At 41.2% G+C, this 16,435-nt stretch overlaps 1 protein-coding gene across 2 annotated transcripts in view; it reads left to right on the top strand.

The window, feature by feature from the left end:
• The first annotated feature begins 2,187 nt into the window (after window positions 1-2,187).
• COL8A1 (collagen type VIII alpha 1 chain) overlaps window positions 2,188-16,435 on the top strand; it is a 145,785-nt gene continuing 131,537 nt past the window's right edge. Inside the window, exon 1 of one of the 2 annotated variants that reach the window (XM_050958184.1) lies at window positions 2,188-2,250. The gene's annotated coding sequence lies outside the window, so the exon portion shown is untranslated. The remainder of the gene's footprint in view (window positions 2,251-16,435) is intronic. The other variant, XM_050958193.1, reaches the window with a different exon arrangement.

The following is a 16,435-nucleotide window of genomic DNA, read 5'->3' as shown; positions in this document are numbered from 1 at the left end:
TGATCTTATTGCAATAACCCTTCATCCTTCCTCACCCCATTCCTTCTTCATTATTTGTTACCACCACTTGATGTAACATGTCTAAAATTGGACTGTAAGGCCTTCATGGTAGGGACCCTCTTTTTTTATGTCTACTGTAAAATATTTAAGTGCAATTTTTGGTACTATAAAAATAAACTAATGCCAATTTCATTTATAATTAGCAATAGAAATGTATTAACTTATCCAATAGCAATTCAATTATAATAATTTTTAATAATGTATAGAATTCCTTTCATCATGAAAGGTACAAATAATCTACAGAGCATTCACATCCATCACCAATACAAGGCAGCTAACCAGTGCACACAGTAGGAGGGGACATTTTGGCCAAGAACATTGAGGCAAACACCTAAACATTAAAAAATGCCCTGGTGGTATTAACATTCATGTAAACAGGAGCTCAGTGTCTAAATTCTCATCCAAAAAGAGGAAAACACCATAAAAACTGTATGGCACTCATTCTTCTGGGTTAGAAGAGAGCTGAGTCAGCTCAGCTACTGAATACATGTCTCATTAAGTTACTGGTAGAGAAGAGAGGAAAAGAAAGGGGTGAGTGGATGACTACTCTGAATTCACTATTTTTCACCTAATTAAGACTTTAGCTGTCTTCCCTAACACAAAAATGTTAGGTCCAGGAGCCTGCATTCACTGAAGTTAATGCCAACACCTCCATTTACGTCAGTAGAATTTGCAAGTGCTGAGCACTTTTGGAAGTCAGTGAACATCTAATTAGGTTCATTATTATGGATTCAGGCGCATTAGGACCCAGGTTTCAATTGGTTGGCACAAGTATACAGGCCCTACAAGCATCCAGAGTCTTGATATCCAGCACGATGGTGAACACTGTGACCAGACTGGTGTCTCAGTCCAAGTGGCGGCACCGTGTCATAGCTGACCTTCATGACCTACCTTCACCATGGACTTCCTTTATCCTTTCCCTGTGAAGTCATATACTCTTACTCCCTTATCTCATACACACAACAATTTGGAGGAGGGGAGAGGGGGACATGTCTCACCCAGTTTCCTCCTCTTCAGCTGAAGTCTGTCCCACAGACTGTGTCAACAGGACTCATTCACTGTCAGTTCTGGTGCTCCCCAAACTTCAATCTTGTTGCACTACTGTTCTACCTCCTTACTTTGCTCCACCTGCCTTGGCCTCCTCTCAGGTCTATCCACATCACTCTCCCCATTCATTGCATTTGTTAGTGCTCTTATTTAGAACAATTTTGAACAGTATATTAGCACATATTCATTTGTATTATAGCAGCACCCACGGGCCTCAATCAGGATCAAGGCCCCTTTATACTAGAGGCTGTAAAGATAAAGAATCAGTCCATTCCAGCTGGATACACAGTATCTGTTTCATCTGGAGAATCCAGTCAATGAATGGATGTCCCTAGACACTGAAGTCTGCTTCCATATGTTCTGAAAGCAGCAAATGCACTGAATGAACAATGCATAATTTTACACAGAAACCACCAGGAGTGTGTTCTTTTTGGCAACATTTGCTTTTTGAGGATATGACATGGGGAAAATTGTTTGGAATTCAGACACAAGGAATAATCAAACTAAGGTGAGTTCAACTGGCACATGCTGCAGCTGCATCAAGAAAAATTCAGGTAACACAGCAGACAGAAAATGAGGAGTCCTCAGGAATGATGATTCTAATGGTGGTATGGAAGATAAGGAAAGCCTAATCACTGTGTAGCAGGAAATGTAAGGATCAAAAGGCTGCGTTCTTCTATGAAGGGGAATCTATGAAGAGATCTATCTGCTCTTCTGCTAACTACTTTGGATTATTATCCTAGTGATATAAAAGCCCTTAAAACTAAGTGAAGTGGGACCTTGGATCATTATATCTATGATATACTGGAACAATGTACCAGTTTGAGAGGAATAATATAAATGCTATAATCAAATGAGTAATAAAAACAAAAAGATCAGGCTTTTCTTTCTCTGTGATGCCATTCATACTTCATACTCTATCTCACCCCTCCCTCTCACTCTCTGAGGAACAGAAACTACCGTACAGTGCCTTTTGAGTTCTGCCTGCCTGCTTTCTTCACTGCCCACCTACTGTAAGGAGTAGCTCCTCCCACCTGCACATAAAAGCCAAGTGCATGCTACCAGCAGCTGATCAGAGCACTTTCACAGTCCTCCACTGTTGCGAGCCAGTTATCTCCTCTCTTTGGAACTTGTGCACTCAAGGTAAGGCTACTGCTACTTCAGGCTTCTATTCTACCAGGCTAGTTTTGAGGAAGTCTTAATGCCAACTGAACCACTGTCTAGCTGCGTAGTGTTGGTGGAGATTTTGTCAGATGTCAAGTCATCTGACATTTAGGTTAGTAACTTACTGTTGTTTTAGCAATGAAATGAAAACATTCCTTGCTGATAAAGACTAACATGTGTGACTGGGAAAAGCTTTTCTTTTCTGTTCTGATTGATTTTGAAAAGTTCAGTACTATATCCAGCCAAATTTTAACAATTTTTACTCTGTTAATATTTTCCATCTCAGTGAGGGTAGCCCAGTCAAAATTGTCAACAAAAGTGCACTTTAAAGCTACCTAACATTTTCCCTTAAAATACACAGTACACTCAAAAGGCCTGCTGGTCATTTGGGGATGTTTTTGAAATGTATGATACAGCTTCAGCAAATCTTCTGATCCAGGTTTTACTGCTTTGGAACAAAAAAACGTATTTGAACTACTGCTTTCACAGAGGAACAATAATCATGTGGATGTTAGAAAGGGAGGAGGGAAAATTCACCATCTGGGACTAAACATGATTTAAGAACATATTTCAAGAGCAAAATTCCACCTCTTGCAACAGGACATCATGTATAAAAGCACTGTGTTGATGAATTTCGTTATATCCCAAGCTGTTTGAACTATGTTTATAGATGATATATAAAGTTGTCTTCTTATATCTTTTATATATATTTCAAATGTTATAAGATGAGAATACTAAATAGATCAAATATTTTAGCCTAAATAAGATAGTTAAGAAGCTAAACATATTAAAGCAGAAAAATATCCTTTAAAAATGTTTTTACTTTCCTTTCTGTTCATCCGTCCATCCTCCCAGAGATGAATCTAAATGATTTGTACTGGTTTCTCAAGTTGTGAGTCAAGGTATTTTTAACAGATGGTCACCTATTTAAACAAATTCCATCATACAAATCCTAATCCTAGAATGCCTCCATAGTATTCAGCAATGAGAGAGAGATCAGGAATTAATATTATATGAACAGTAGATGTTGATTGTACCTTCTATGCACATACTCTGTATGTAATACATTTCTGCAGTTAAAAGCTGATATTTTCTTCATTGTAGCCAAAGAGCTCCTTTTCAAGTAGTGCTTTGCCTTCTTTCCTGAGACTTTTTTTTAATCCAAAATGTCTTTTTATAAATAACCACATCTGCACAATATCTACAAATACAGTAGCTACGATAGAGTTGTATAACTTCAGCATAACTGTTCATGCTACTGTTTTCTGTGTAGTGTATCTAGGAGATCTGTCCTACGTGTTACACATGATCTATTTTTTCTTTCAAATGAGTATAAAAAAACCCAACATCTTCAACTGTTTCCTTGAAAGGTTACATAAGTGTTTAAAAAAAATAAAAAAATCCTGAGGTTGCTACTAAGAACAAAATACGGTACATTCCACAGCATGCATAAGTTGGAATAAAAACTGCTCTTTTTGAAAAACAATTAATCCACATAAACTTCCTCCATGAGACTCACAAAAAAAGCCTAACAGTTTTTTTCCTAACTGATATTCTAACACTATCTTGCAAATTCTTATTTCCTACTTAACATCTGATATTTTTGTATGGAAGAACACAGAAAATAAATATATTATTTGTAGAATGTAGCTTAAAATAAAATCCTACCATGAAGTCTTGGTTCTGATGCACTGTGTTGCCTTACCTGGTAGAGCAGTTCCCAGGAAGAAACACGTCACAAAATACATTTGGCACAGAACATTTGCATGCTCTGAAGTACCTTTTTGTAGAGATTGCTGTGAAATGTGTTATTTTTGCATATGAAAATAGATCCTGGAACATATCATAAAAACTTTGTGTCTAATTAAACTAAACTAGAATCTCCTGAGGGCAATTTATCCTTTAAAATGGGCAGTTAATTCAGCCAAGCATCATTTCATAGTATTGAACTAAGGAAAGTTGAATGCAGCAGGGATCCAAGAGAAGTTATCCTTCTAGACGTGCTTTTCAAGGTTTGTAGCACAGCCCTCATTTTTCTTGGTGCTGAAATGAAAACTGTTTTTTATAAAGACCAATTTCTGCTCTGAGAGCAAATAATACTGTTCAGTTTGAACAGCAAAAGCACACCCATAGATGCACCTAATCAGTGCTTAATTTGTAATGAAAGAGGTGGCTCAGGTTTTTTTTATATTCATAACCGATGCAGCAAGCCCCAAGATGCCGGGGCTATGAACTGCCAAGCCTAGAAGTGCTGGGACTCAGCCATTGCAAGCCCTAGCACACATACTACAGTTGGTACTTGACAACCAAGTAATGATAAACCTTAAAAGTTAATTTTGTATAGAAAATGGGAGGTGTTTATGCAGTCATTTATATCTGAGTATTACATGTATCATGTTATTTTTATGAGTTTGCACAATAGCGTGGTAATTAGATTAATATTTTTGGCAGAGATTGGCACTGGTGTGAGAAATATCGAAGCAAATTTCCATCCTCTGCCCTTCTAGTCTTTGGTGGTGCTCCTTGCTATTGTGCAATGCAATTCTAAAGCACTCATTCTTTTTACACTCTCTCCCTGGTGGCATCTCTGTAACTCACATGATAATACCACAAAAAAAAAAATCTTTCTCCTTTGCCCTCTCCCTGAAGTCTGGGTCCCTAAAGCCCATTTATGAGCGCACAGAATTTTAACACTAAATTTCTACAACCACACTGTCCTACAAGAAAGGTGGAGGCGAGAGTCAATGGCTCATGAATTTTGAGCCTCCTCCTCATGTGCAGTGTGTAAACTTGAAATACTCTTTCCCTAACCATCAGCTCCCTGAAAAACAGTATGTGAGAAAGAACTATGGCTCCCATTTCTATGTCCAAAATGGTGGATAAATATGAGGAGACAAATGAGTGTGTCAGACTGGTTGGCTGTTGCTATATGGAACAGTCCATAGTTCTATGGAGAAATATGTATTTGGGAGGGAACAGAAGTGAGCTAGTGCTGCCTGTCCCCATTCATTGGATGTCTATCGTATGCTGATGTTTGGTCTAAGAAATAATTGTCAAAGCAGCCTTTGGGGGCACTGTCTCCCCTTTTCTTAAAATAAAAGTTTTCACTGTGGACATGGAGCACTGGAACAGGACTCTGAGCGCATGAGACAGACAATTAAAAGATCAGTAACACTAATAAGAAATGCTATTTATTAGAATAGGAAGAACCAAGACCAAGCATCTGGTGCAAATGACCTGGTGAAGGAAGGTAGCAGTTTGTAATGCACCTTGAAGTACTGCAATATAAGCTCAAGGATAGGTATAAATGTAGAGTCTGCAGGGGAATTAAAGAGCTGTGAATCGGTTTGAAACAGAAGGGTTTATAGAGATTATAATGAAATTGACAGAAAGACTTAAGTGCTGACTGCAGAGAACTAACCTGTATTCCTCAGATTTGAACCCTGAGAATCATGTGGGTGTTTTCTTTGTCTATATTATTAAGCATTAATGAGTCTGGGTTAAGGCACAGTTTTGTTAGTTCTATTGATCAACTTAGAAAAACACCCTTGAGTGCTAGACAGAAACATTGATTAACTTGTCCATCCATATTCTACACTCCAAGGGGAGGGGAAGGTGGTTCCATCCAGTTTGGGGGAATGACTAGGCTACTTTGCTGCAGTCTAGCTGCAGATAGTGCAGAGAGTGCAAGCTATTCACTTCTGCAGCAGGAATAAGTAGCACTCAGGCACCCCATCCACTCCTCAGTGTGCAGACAGAGCAACTCAGGAATTTTTCACCCCTCTACCACCATTTCATTTTACACATCTCAGACAGCAAAGGGCTGAATTTTACCCTGAACTTTAACATCCACATGTTCTGCCATTACTACTCAGTTTCTTGACATAAAAGCTACTCTGTATTCCTGAGTTCTTTGCCCTTCTGGGAGATAATTTTCTATTCTCACAAATGTTGCATTTCTAAGAACAACATTTGATCATCGGATTATTAGGAAGGGCTACACTAGGCAACAAGATAAGACAATGGAACATTGGCTGCTTGTTCCATTTTTAATGAAAATTAAGGATAGTTAAAATAATAAATAATTATATTGGATGCATCCTGATTTTCCTGCTGTGATATACTGAGATTATGTGAGTGAATGATGTTACCCTCTTGTGGCATGTCCTCGAAGAGGATAAGGGATCTACTACTAGTAGCAGCCCAGGGAATTCTGCCTTTGCTTAAGTCAGTGGTTCTCCACCAGGGATACAGATACCCTGGGGATACTAAGAGGTCTTCCAGGGCTACACCAGTTTATCTAGATATTTGCCAAGCTCTATGAAAAGCACTAGCGAAGTCAGTACAAACTAAAATTTCATACAGACAATGACTTGTTCATATTGCTCTATATACTATACACTGAAATGTAAGTACAATATTTATATTGCACTTGATTTATTTTATAATTATATGGTAACAATAAGAACATAAGCAATTTTTCAGTAACAGTGTGCTGGGACACTTCTGTATTTTTATGTGGGATTTTGTTAGCAAGTAGTGAAGTGAAATATGGGGATACACAAGACAAATCAGACTCCTGAAAAGGGTACAGTAGTTTGGAGAGCCACTGTTAAGTTGTACAGGACTACACATATGGACCTGACTGAAAGATTCTAGCCCTGTATCCTCATGTGTTTGAGTTATATAATAGCTAGGCCTGATCTCTGCTGTCATGGATACACTACAGACCAATAAATAATTCTGCTTGGTCTTTATTCATATATTTATGAAATGTAGCAATGCTTTCTCATATTACATTGGTGTATAATGAATGTAATCTGTCAGATGATCAAATTGTATCGCTATTTCGCATATAGGCATCTTTTAATGTACTGAGATCTGATGCAAAAGTTTATATTTCATGGCAGAAGCCAGCTAAATAAAATTCAGTGCATCTGGAATATAAGGGTAAGCTGCTGAGGGGTTAGATGTAAGGGTCTCTTCTTGAAAGTAAGTGTGAACCAATGCCCTCTTCTAGGTGGCAGGGTGTGGGAATGGGGTGGGGGAGGGAAATCAGACTTGTTCGAGTGTTTATCAGTTCCCTCTGCTGGCTGCAGAGCCTACAGTTTCTGGAGCAGCTGTGTTTGTGGAGGCAAAGGTCACAAATCCTATTCCCAGTGCTGCATGTATGCAGTAAGCTGATGACTGTGGTGTCTGTGCATGTATGTGGACCTCATTCATTACAGGGTCTCATCCACACCTACACTGAGTTCAACAGAAGGGCACTCAAAAATAATGGTGAATTCCAAGGAGGTTAGAAACATCCCGTCAAGCGTTTCACATCTTGCCAGCCCTGTGATTTACCAGACTGTTCAGTTAGTGCATCCTCCATCATGCATAATATACTCAACCCACACCTTGCACCTCTTCCAAGAGGACCACGTATGTAGCTATTACACACTGATTTTTCAAACGTTTCTAAATGTATTGTCTGTCACAAACATTCTAGACAACCCCAAAAACGTAATGTTTTAAAATAGCTATCAAAAGGTCCATATTTACAGATCATTAAACAAATGACACTGGGGGAGAGCATCCCAACCTAAGCCCATTTCCCCTGATTCCCTAAGGAAAGTCCTGTGTAAACAGCTTATGCTGCCCCAAGCATGGCGGCATGCCGCAGGGGGCACTCTGCCGGTCACCAGAGCCACGGGACCAGTGGACCCTCCGCAGGCATGCCGCCGAAGACGACCTGCCTGCTGCCCTCCCAGCGACCAGCAGAGTGCCCCCCATGGCATGCCGCCCCAAGCACGCACTTGGCGTGCTGGGGTCTGGAGCCGTCCCTGCTGCCTATTGAGAAGCTCAATAAATGTTGGCTATTTCAGACCAAGCTGGGGGCGGGGCGGGGGGGGGAGGAGGAGGGAGGGGAAGCAAGTTCCACAGTCAAGAGGTTTTTGCTGAGAATAATCTATCCACCAGGCCCCAGATGCACAAATCTAGGGCCTCTCAGGTCAAGCATCTCAGCTGATCTCAACTGCCAAGGATATCATGGAGAGAGAGGTGGCATTTAGGGTACACAGAACCCAATTCACAAAGGGCACTATAAGTCAAAACTAACACAATGAGTAGAAGCCAGAAATAAACTATTCTTTGAAACATCTGTATCATACACTCCCTGCTAATGGAGAGCCTCATTCTACACTACAGCAGAAGGCAAGGAAGGCATAGATAACCATGGTATGGTCTGCATTTGACCTTCAAGTCAAGAGAACGTTCAGAAAAGCATTTTTGGCCACTGCTGCTACTCACACATCCAAAACTCAATCAAGGGCCCAACAAGGTCCCTTTTGTTGTGAACTGAAGTAACAAAAAGAGATTATAACCTCTCCAGCTTGTACTGATACTGCCTCAGATTTATTCAATATAATTTTTAAAAGAACAGTTGAAAATGGTAAGGCCTATCAAATCTGACTGAAGAAAGCTAGGCAAAAATTCAGTTCTCATAGCCACACAAATGATAGCTCCTTTGCTGTTCTGTTCTCCCCATCTTGCATGGAACTCCAGTCAGAGCAGAGGAATTACAACAGTGGCTCTCAAACTTTTGTACTGGTGACCGCTTTCACATAGCAAGCCTCCGAGTACGACCCCTCTTATAAATTAACACCATTTTTAATATATTTAACACCATTATAAATGTCAGAGGCAAAGCAGGATTTGGGACGGGGGTTGACAGCATGACCTCCCATGTAATAACCTCACGACCCCCTGAGGGGTCCAGCCGCCCAGTCTGAGAACCCATGAATTACAAGATGGTCACTCTGGGTCCGGGTTGAGGAACAGAGGCAGGCTAATGGGGGAAGCTTACATTGCAATGTCCCCACTTTACTCTGTAGATCTAAGTTTTCCCTTCATCCACAAAACAGGTAGTTAGTTCAGTACCTCCCACCAGCACTAAAATTCACATAAAAACACATTTAAAAAAATTAAAAAGCAGCACTCTGAGCTCATTCCCTTTCAACCAGTGGCTAGAAATTACCATAGTAGCACATCACATCATTTGCTGGAGGGAAAAATGACAATGTAGGCCTTTAGGAATAAATCTTTTGTGCTTTAACGGTTCCAAAAATGTCAGTGCTTGTCAAGACATTTTTGAAATAAAACCAAAGCAATGTTAGTAAGTGAACTTTCCAAGGCAGCTCTGGCCAAGACTGAGTCTTAGATTTCTGTTCAGTAATAAACTGCCTCTGTGGTTGCTGGTCAGGTAGGGAGGAGCACTCAATGGGCCAAAGCCACATTCTGGTCAACCCAAAAGAATAGAATAAGAACCCACAAATTGCACAGAGCGCTCCAGTGAATGGAGAAACTCCTGCCAGCCCTGCAGAAAGGTGTATGTCACAACTATAAAGGGAAGGGTAACAACCCTTCTGTATACAATTCTATAAAATCCCTCCTGGCCAGAATTACCAAAATCTTTTTACCTATAAAGGGTTAAGAAGCTCAGGTAACTTGGCGGACACCTGACCCAAAGGACCAATAAGAGGACAAGATACTTTCAAATCTTTGGGTGGGGGGAGGCTTTTGTTTGTGTGCTCTTTGTTTTTGGGGGTGTTTGCTCTTGGGACTAAGAGGGACCAGACATTAATCCATGTTCTCCAAATCTTTCTGCACAAGTCTCTCATATTTCAAACTTGTAAGTAACAGCCAGGCAAGGTATGCTAGTTTTATCTTTGTTTTCTCAACTTATAAATGTTCCTTTTGCTAGAGGGCTTGCCTCTGTTTGCTGTAACTTTGAACCTAAGGCTAAAGGGGATTCCTCTGGGTTCTTTGAATCTGATTACCCTGTAAAGTTATTTTCCATCCTGATTTTACAGAGATGAAGTTTACCTTTTCTTTTAATAAAATTCTTCTTTTAAGAACCTGATTGATTTTTCAGTGTTTTAAGATCCAAGGGTTTGGATCTCTGTTCACCAGGACTAATTGGTGAGGGGATTACCAAGCCTTCTTAGGGAAAGGGGTGTAGGGGTTTGGGGGGATATTTCTCAAGCCTATCCAGGAAATGCGGTGTAAGGGCTTGGGGGGATATTTTGAGGGAAGAGGAATTCCAAATGGTCCTTTTCCCGTTTCTTGTTAAAACACTTGGTGGTGTCAGAGTACCAGGTTTTAACCTAAGCTGGTAGAAATAAGCTTAGGGGGCTTTCATGCGGGTCCTCACATCTGTACCCCAGAGTTCACAGTGGGGAAGGAACCTTGACAGAGGAGTTCAATGAAATCTAGCTTTTCCTCTAAAAATGGGAGGCAGACCCAATTCCTACCTTCTGTGATCACTCACAGGGATCACTTCAACCTATTCTGAAACCAAAACAGTTGCCAAGGAAACAATTTCCCATGTGTAACTGTAGATGACTTGTAAACACTCGATGACAGTATACTTCAAAAATCACTACCTGCCTGTCGGATCATAGTCACTACTGCACTTGTGCACTTTTTAGCAGTCCTTGTGTGAATGAGCAAGGCAGTAACCATAAGGGTTCATGTCAAGGCCTTGTTGATGAATCGCACTACAGTATATTCTCCAGTGAAGGACCCTGAACTGGCAGGAAGATGTACAAGATGGAACGAGGGCTGGAGTTCCTTTCCTCCTCCAGTTGCCATGGTGCAGTGAAATACCTATAGGAAAGGAACAGTGGGATGTGTATAAAACTGTACAATGATCCTCCTGAAACTCTCTTTTGTGCCCATGTGCATGTCTGCACCCCTTCCATGGGGGAAGGATGCTAATCTATCACCCCAAGGATTCCTCCTGCAGCCAAAGGCAGTTCTGTGCCTGTAATGGAGATGCCTACAATTCTCCCCAGTTCCACATAGCATGGCTCCATTGGAGCTGTGCTACACTGGCTTTCACAGTTGCCGTTAGCCAAGAAGTCCCAGTGTCCAACCAGAGAGATGCTATAGACCATTATTTGCTCTCTCAGAAATGACATGCTTTATTGTGTCAATGAGGCCCAGATCCTTAAAGATATTTAAGCTCCTAACTTCCATTGAAATCAATGGAAGTTAGGTGCCTAAATACCCTTGAGGATCTGGGCCTACATGCTTAAGCTATCCCTGACCCAAACATCTTTTTATTGTGCCGTAAGTTTGCATATGAAAATTAGTTGCTGCCCATGTTCACTAGCCGAAGTCCATGGTCATATGAAAGTGGAAAAAATATCCATATATCGTGTCTCGTAGTAAAAACTGCATCTTAAAAAGCAAGGCTGATTTTTGGTCACACGGAGCCAATCATTTGAAGCCCTAAAATTTCTGTTTCTGTGCCACTGTGAAACTACCAAATCATTTTTAAGTTTTGTTTTTTAAAGACTCGATGCACTTTGATCATTGACTGTAGATTGTTCATGAGTAGCCAGTTGCAAATACTTAGTCTCTGAAATTCAGAGTGTTGGTTAATTTTGATAGAAGCTATATGCCCTATGATCTCTGTTTCCCAATTAGATAAAGATAATTCTTAGAATCAGATTTCAGAAATAAATATTGCCCTTAAGGAGTTCAAAATTCACTTGCAATGAACATCCTCTAATATTCGCTTGAAATGCTGTTTCCAACACTATTCCTAACAATCTAGAATATTCACTGAAAGTGAACACAAAAGGGGCACAAAGCATAGTCAAAAGCAAACAGAATTATTTATTGGAGCAAATATTTGTGGACAGTTGGAGATATTCTCCCAGCTGTTGTCCCTTTATACTTGCTACACATTGTTTGCTACATGAAAATGAGGAAACACACACTTATAAAAATCCATTAGGTGTATTTTGACAGATGTTTTTGTAATTCAGTGAAATTCATAGACAAAAGGCCTGATTCTGCAAAGTGCTGAGTTTGGGGATACTGTAGTCCTTAAATTCCCACTTTAGCTAAAGGGGCCTGAAGTTAGTCAGCATTTCTGCAGAGGCACTCAGCACCTTGTAAGCTCAGATTCAAGAAGCACCAGCCCATCCTTTCCTCCTTCCCTTGCTCCACCACATAAGATAATCATTGTAATAAGAAATTTTTGTCTCAATAAGCTATTTAAAATCACTCCTCACTCTATAAAAAACTCTTGTATAATGTTGCTTACACTGTATACTTGACTCTCAAAACTGTTACAACAGGGTTTTATTTCACTAGATATTTTAAAACACAGTTATGCTTGTCACAATACTGCTGTGCTCTTCTGCTGTTTTTATCCTGACACTAGCAGAAGTACAGTAGAACAGTTACAAACATCTAGGAAATGGAGGGTTTTCTTAACTCTGAGCAAAACATTATGGTTGTTCTTTCAAAAGTTTACAGCTGAACATTCACTTAATACAGTTTTTAAAAACTTTACCATGCAGAAGAAAAATGCTGCTTTTATAACCACCTTAATTTAAATGAAACAAGCACAGAAAGTTTCCTTACCTTTTCAAATATTTTTTTAACTTTCCTTTTTAGTAGTTTATGTTTAACAGTACTGTACTGTTTTTTTTTTTTTTTGTCTCTGCTGCTGTCAGATTGCGTACTTCCAATTCCAAATGAGGTGTGTGGTTGACCAGCCGATTCATAACTGATGTTCATAACTCCGAGCTTCTATGGTAACACAAGACTTGCAGTGTAATTCTTCTTGCACAGCATTTAAGTTTCTACATCAGGAGGGCTGGGCTGAATTCAAGACTTGAATGAGAAATCTGTAGGGAAAACTTGGGTGCTAGAGGAAGTGGTTTTAGCAATACAGTAGGTGGTGCTTTTATCTCTGAGTCAGCCTAAAGCAAGAAATGTCCCAGCATGGCACTAAGGGAGATGGGCTTCTGGAGATGCCATCTCCTGTTTGACATGTGAAACTACAGTCTTCAACAGTTGTCTTGTATTGACCTTATGTACTTTTCACAACACTAGAGGACTTATTGTCATCATCTTGGCCAAATTACAATGTGGGGATTTATTTTGCTTCCTTAGAAACCACATGTAATTTACATTGGACACAGCATTTTGTTTTTTCACTTCCTGTCCTAAATTGCTTTGTGGTATTGCTATGCACTGTAAAATATTTGCAGCGTTCCTCCACTTGAATGATAAACAGTTATTATCCTTACCCGCCCTTAATCCTAATGGACAGCAAAGGAGCCAAAAAGAGCAATGGTCATAAAATTGTCATGCTCCCTTCTCTGAAAACACTGTGCATTTGAGACATCTTGTGTTTAGCAAATGTAGCCAGAGGATAGCCATTATGCACAACATCCTTCAGCAGGCCTATGAGAAAATTCTGTGTATCATTATCTCTGATTGGTTCTGGTAGTGCCAGAGGGATGAGAATGGAAAAGTGAGGGGTGGCCCATCTGTAGGAAGGAAGGTAATGGTACCATGACTCATGTGAGACCCCTGCTGCCAGGAGAAGAGGAGATGTGGTGTGAGTTGGAAGAAAGCTCAGCAGATGCCGCTGTTGATAGCATATGCTACAGCGGAATGGGCAAACTATGGCCCGGGGGCTGCATCAGGCCCACCAGAAGTTTTAATCTATCCCTCAAGCTCCCGCTGGAGAGCGGGGTCTGGAAGTGAAGCAGCTCACCTCTGCCCTGCCTCCTCCCCGAGTACGCCGTCGCTGCTTCACTTCTCCGGCCTCCCAGGCTTGCAGCGCCAATCAGCTTAGGTGCTGCAAGCCTGGGAGGTGGGAGAAGTGAAGCAGTGACAGCATGCTCGGGGAGGAGGCGGGGCAGGGGTGAGCTGGGGCAGGCAGTTCCCCTGCGTGCCGCCCCCCCCCCCCCCCATTTGCTGTAGGCAGCACTCCTCGTGCTCCCCTGCCCCAGCTCCCTCTGCCTAAATGCCGGTGGTGACCAGGGCTGCCGAAGATCCGGCCGCCGCGGTTGCTGCCAAAGAAAATGCCGCCCCCCCCCCAAATCCTAGTGCCCTAAGCGACCGCCTAGGTTGCCTAAATGGTTGCACCGGCCCTGATTGTGGCCCTGGTCCACCACTGGGGCCCCTACGTGCTTCCACAAGACAAATAATAATTATAATAGATGAAAAATCTGCAAAACAGCAGAATTGTGAATTTCACATAGAACTAGGCCTGACTCCCAGTCTCCTGCTGCAGTCCCTTGAAAACACTCCTGCTAACACAGATGACTGGTATGTCTGGAAAGGTATTCTGCTAAAAACTGCAGTTCCCTCTCCTTGCTAAAGAAGCATCTGAGCATCTTACATACAGTAGGTCAATGAACTTATCTTCACAAGCACTCTCGGAAATAGTATTACACCCATTTTACCAGAAATGGAGGCAGAGAGAGATGTGAGACCAGACTTTCAAAACAGCTCACGGATGGATTTTCAAGTGCTCAGCACCTGCAACTGGGGCAAATGAACTCAATTCCCACAATAGGCCTCTCAATAAGAGCCATTTTCGCAGGGGTGCTCAGCACCGCATCAACTCCAACTGTGACACTTGTGGCTAGATTTTCTGAAAAGCTCCTTCAAGCTTGTCTCAGTGCCTAAATGGAAGCTTTGCTCTTTTGAAACTCTGATCCCATTTGTGGGTGCCTGAGCAGTTTTGAAAAGTCTGGTATAAGTCACTTGGCCAAAGATGCAGAGAAAGTCTGTCAGAGCTCAGAACAGAACCCACCTCCCCTAATTCCCAGTCCAGTGCCTTAGCCCCAAGCCTGTCCTTTCTCATCAGCAAAAACAGGAAAGGTTAGACATGGGCAAGAATCACAATGCCAAATAACTGGTGATACCGATGCCTGCCAAGAATAACGTCCAGATACCTGTGGGTAAACCAAACAGCCTCATTTTGGTACCTCCTCGAGAAAGAACTACTGCTAAGAATGATGCCAGCATCTGTCAATTAGTGTTATGTTGTTTCCTGATGCTCCTATTCCTTTCTGGGACCGTACTACATATTGTACTGTCTCTATCAGTCTCAGATTTCCAGATACCGTTAGGCAAGATGACACTGTCTAGTATAATGGTTAAACAGTGGTGGTCGTGTCAGTAAAGATCACTGGTTTCATTGACTATTCCCTTCATTTCTGAGCATAAGCAACCACTTAGCTGCAGTTGTGCTAAATACTTAGGAGGAAGCATACACTGTTCTTGGCTTGACTATACCTGTGCAGGAGCAGCAGCCACCTCACAGGAGTTTCTGTTGGCTGCACAGTCTCACGATGTTAGAGGTTGCCCTAACCGACAAATGTGGGTCTGCATCTGGATTTTGAATACTCCGAAGTACATGTGCATGTGTGACAGAGAAGAGCACCCAGGGTTTATTTTTTAGCCTCTATAAAGTCAGGGGCCATGTGCAAACCATGGACTCAGATTTCAAATCACCACAGAGCTTCTGGATTCCTTCTCTAAGCTATACTGTGACTATACTATCCAAACTGGCACATGTTGTGCCAGTCTCTCTTGCCCAGAGTCTACTGTGTGGACTGTCATAGGATTCTCTCCAGGAGATACAGCTTGCAGCCAGCAGTATCTGCCTCAACCCCTGTTCCAGCATCCAGACCATCTCAAAAGTTGATGATCTAATACAGTTTGGTAAATATAAAAAATGAGATGTTCCATTACTAATAAACTTTTTAGCTGGTCTATAGTCTAAAATGTCATATAACAACTGTTGATCAACAATGCTTACAAAGAAATAAATTCATAAAACAGCTCTGACTAAGCTATTGTTGGGGGCTGAGCTCACTCAGTATAAGCCAACATATTCAGCTGTGTCTTGTCTAGTCACAGCTAAACACAGCTAAGTTTATTTAGTGGTATTGGAAAAAACCCTTGACAGGAAAAAAAAAAGGGTATCTATTGTGCTAATAAGCGTCCAGACTATGTCTAGCAATGAGTGTGAGAGTTTGTTCTCTGCCCTACAGACAATACACAAGTTATAGTAGACATAGGATCATGATAGCCGTCAGCACTTAAGCATTAACTAATTACACTTTGGGTCATATTCTGAACTCTGTTACACCAAAGTAATTGAAATCAGAATCTGGACTCCTGAGGTGCAGTGTAGGTAAATATTACTACCTTGTTCCCTTTTACCAATGGAGCAACTGAGGCAGAGAGGTGAAACTGCCAAATTTGAGACACCTTAAAAGGTACTCAATTTTCAGAATGAGGGTGCTCAGCACCGGTTGAAGATCGGGCTCCTTTAAGGTATATCAAGGTGGGCATA

The sequence above is a fragment of the Gopherus flavomarginatus genome, chromosome 1 (genome assembly GCF_025201925.1).
Source record: "Gopherus flavomarginatus isolate rGopFla2 chromosome 1, rGopFla2.mat.asm, whole genome shotgun sequence".
NCBI classification, from domain to species: domain Eukaryota; kingdom Metazoa; phylum Chordata; order Testudines; family Testudinidae; genus Gopherus; species Gopherus flavomarginatus.
Note: the sequence above shows the minus strand (reverse complement) of the source record. Positions and strands in the feature narration are given on the sequence as shown.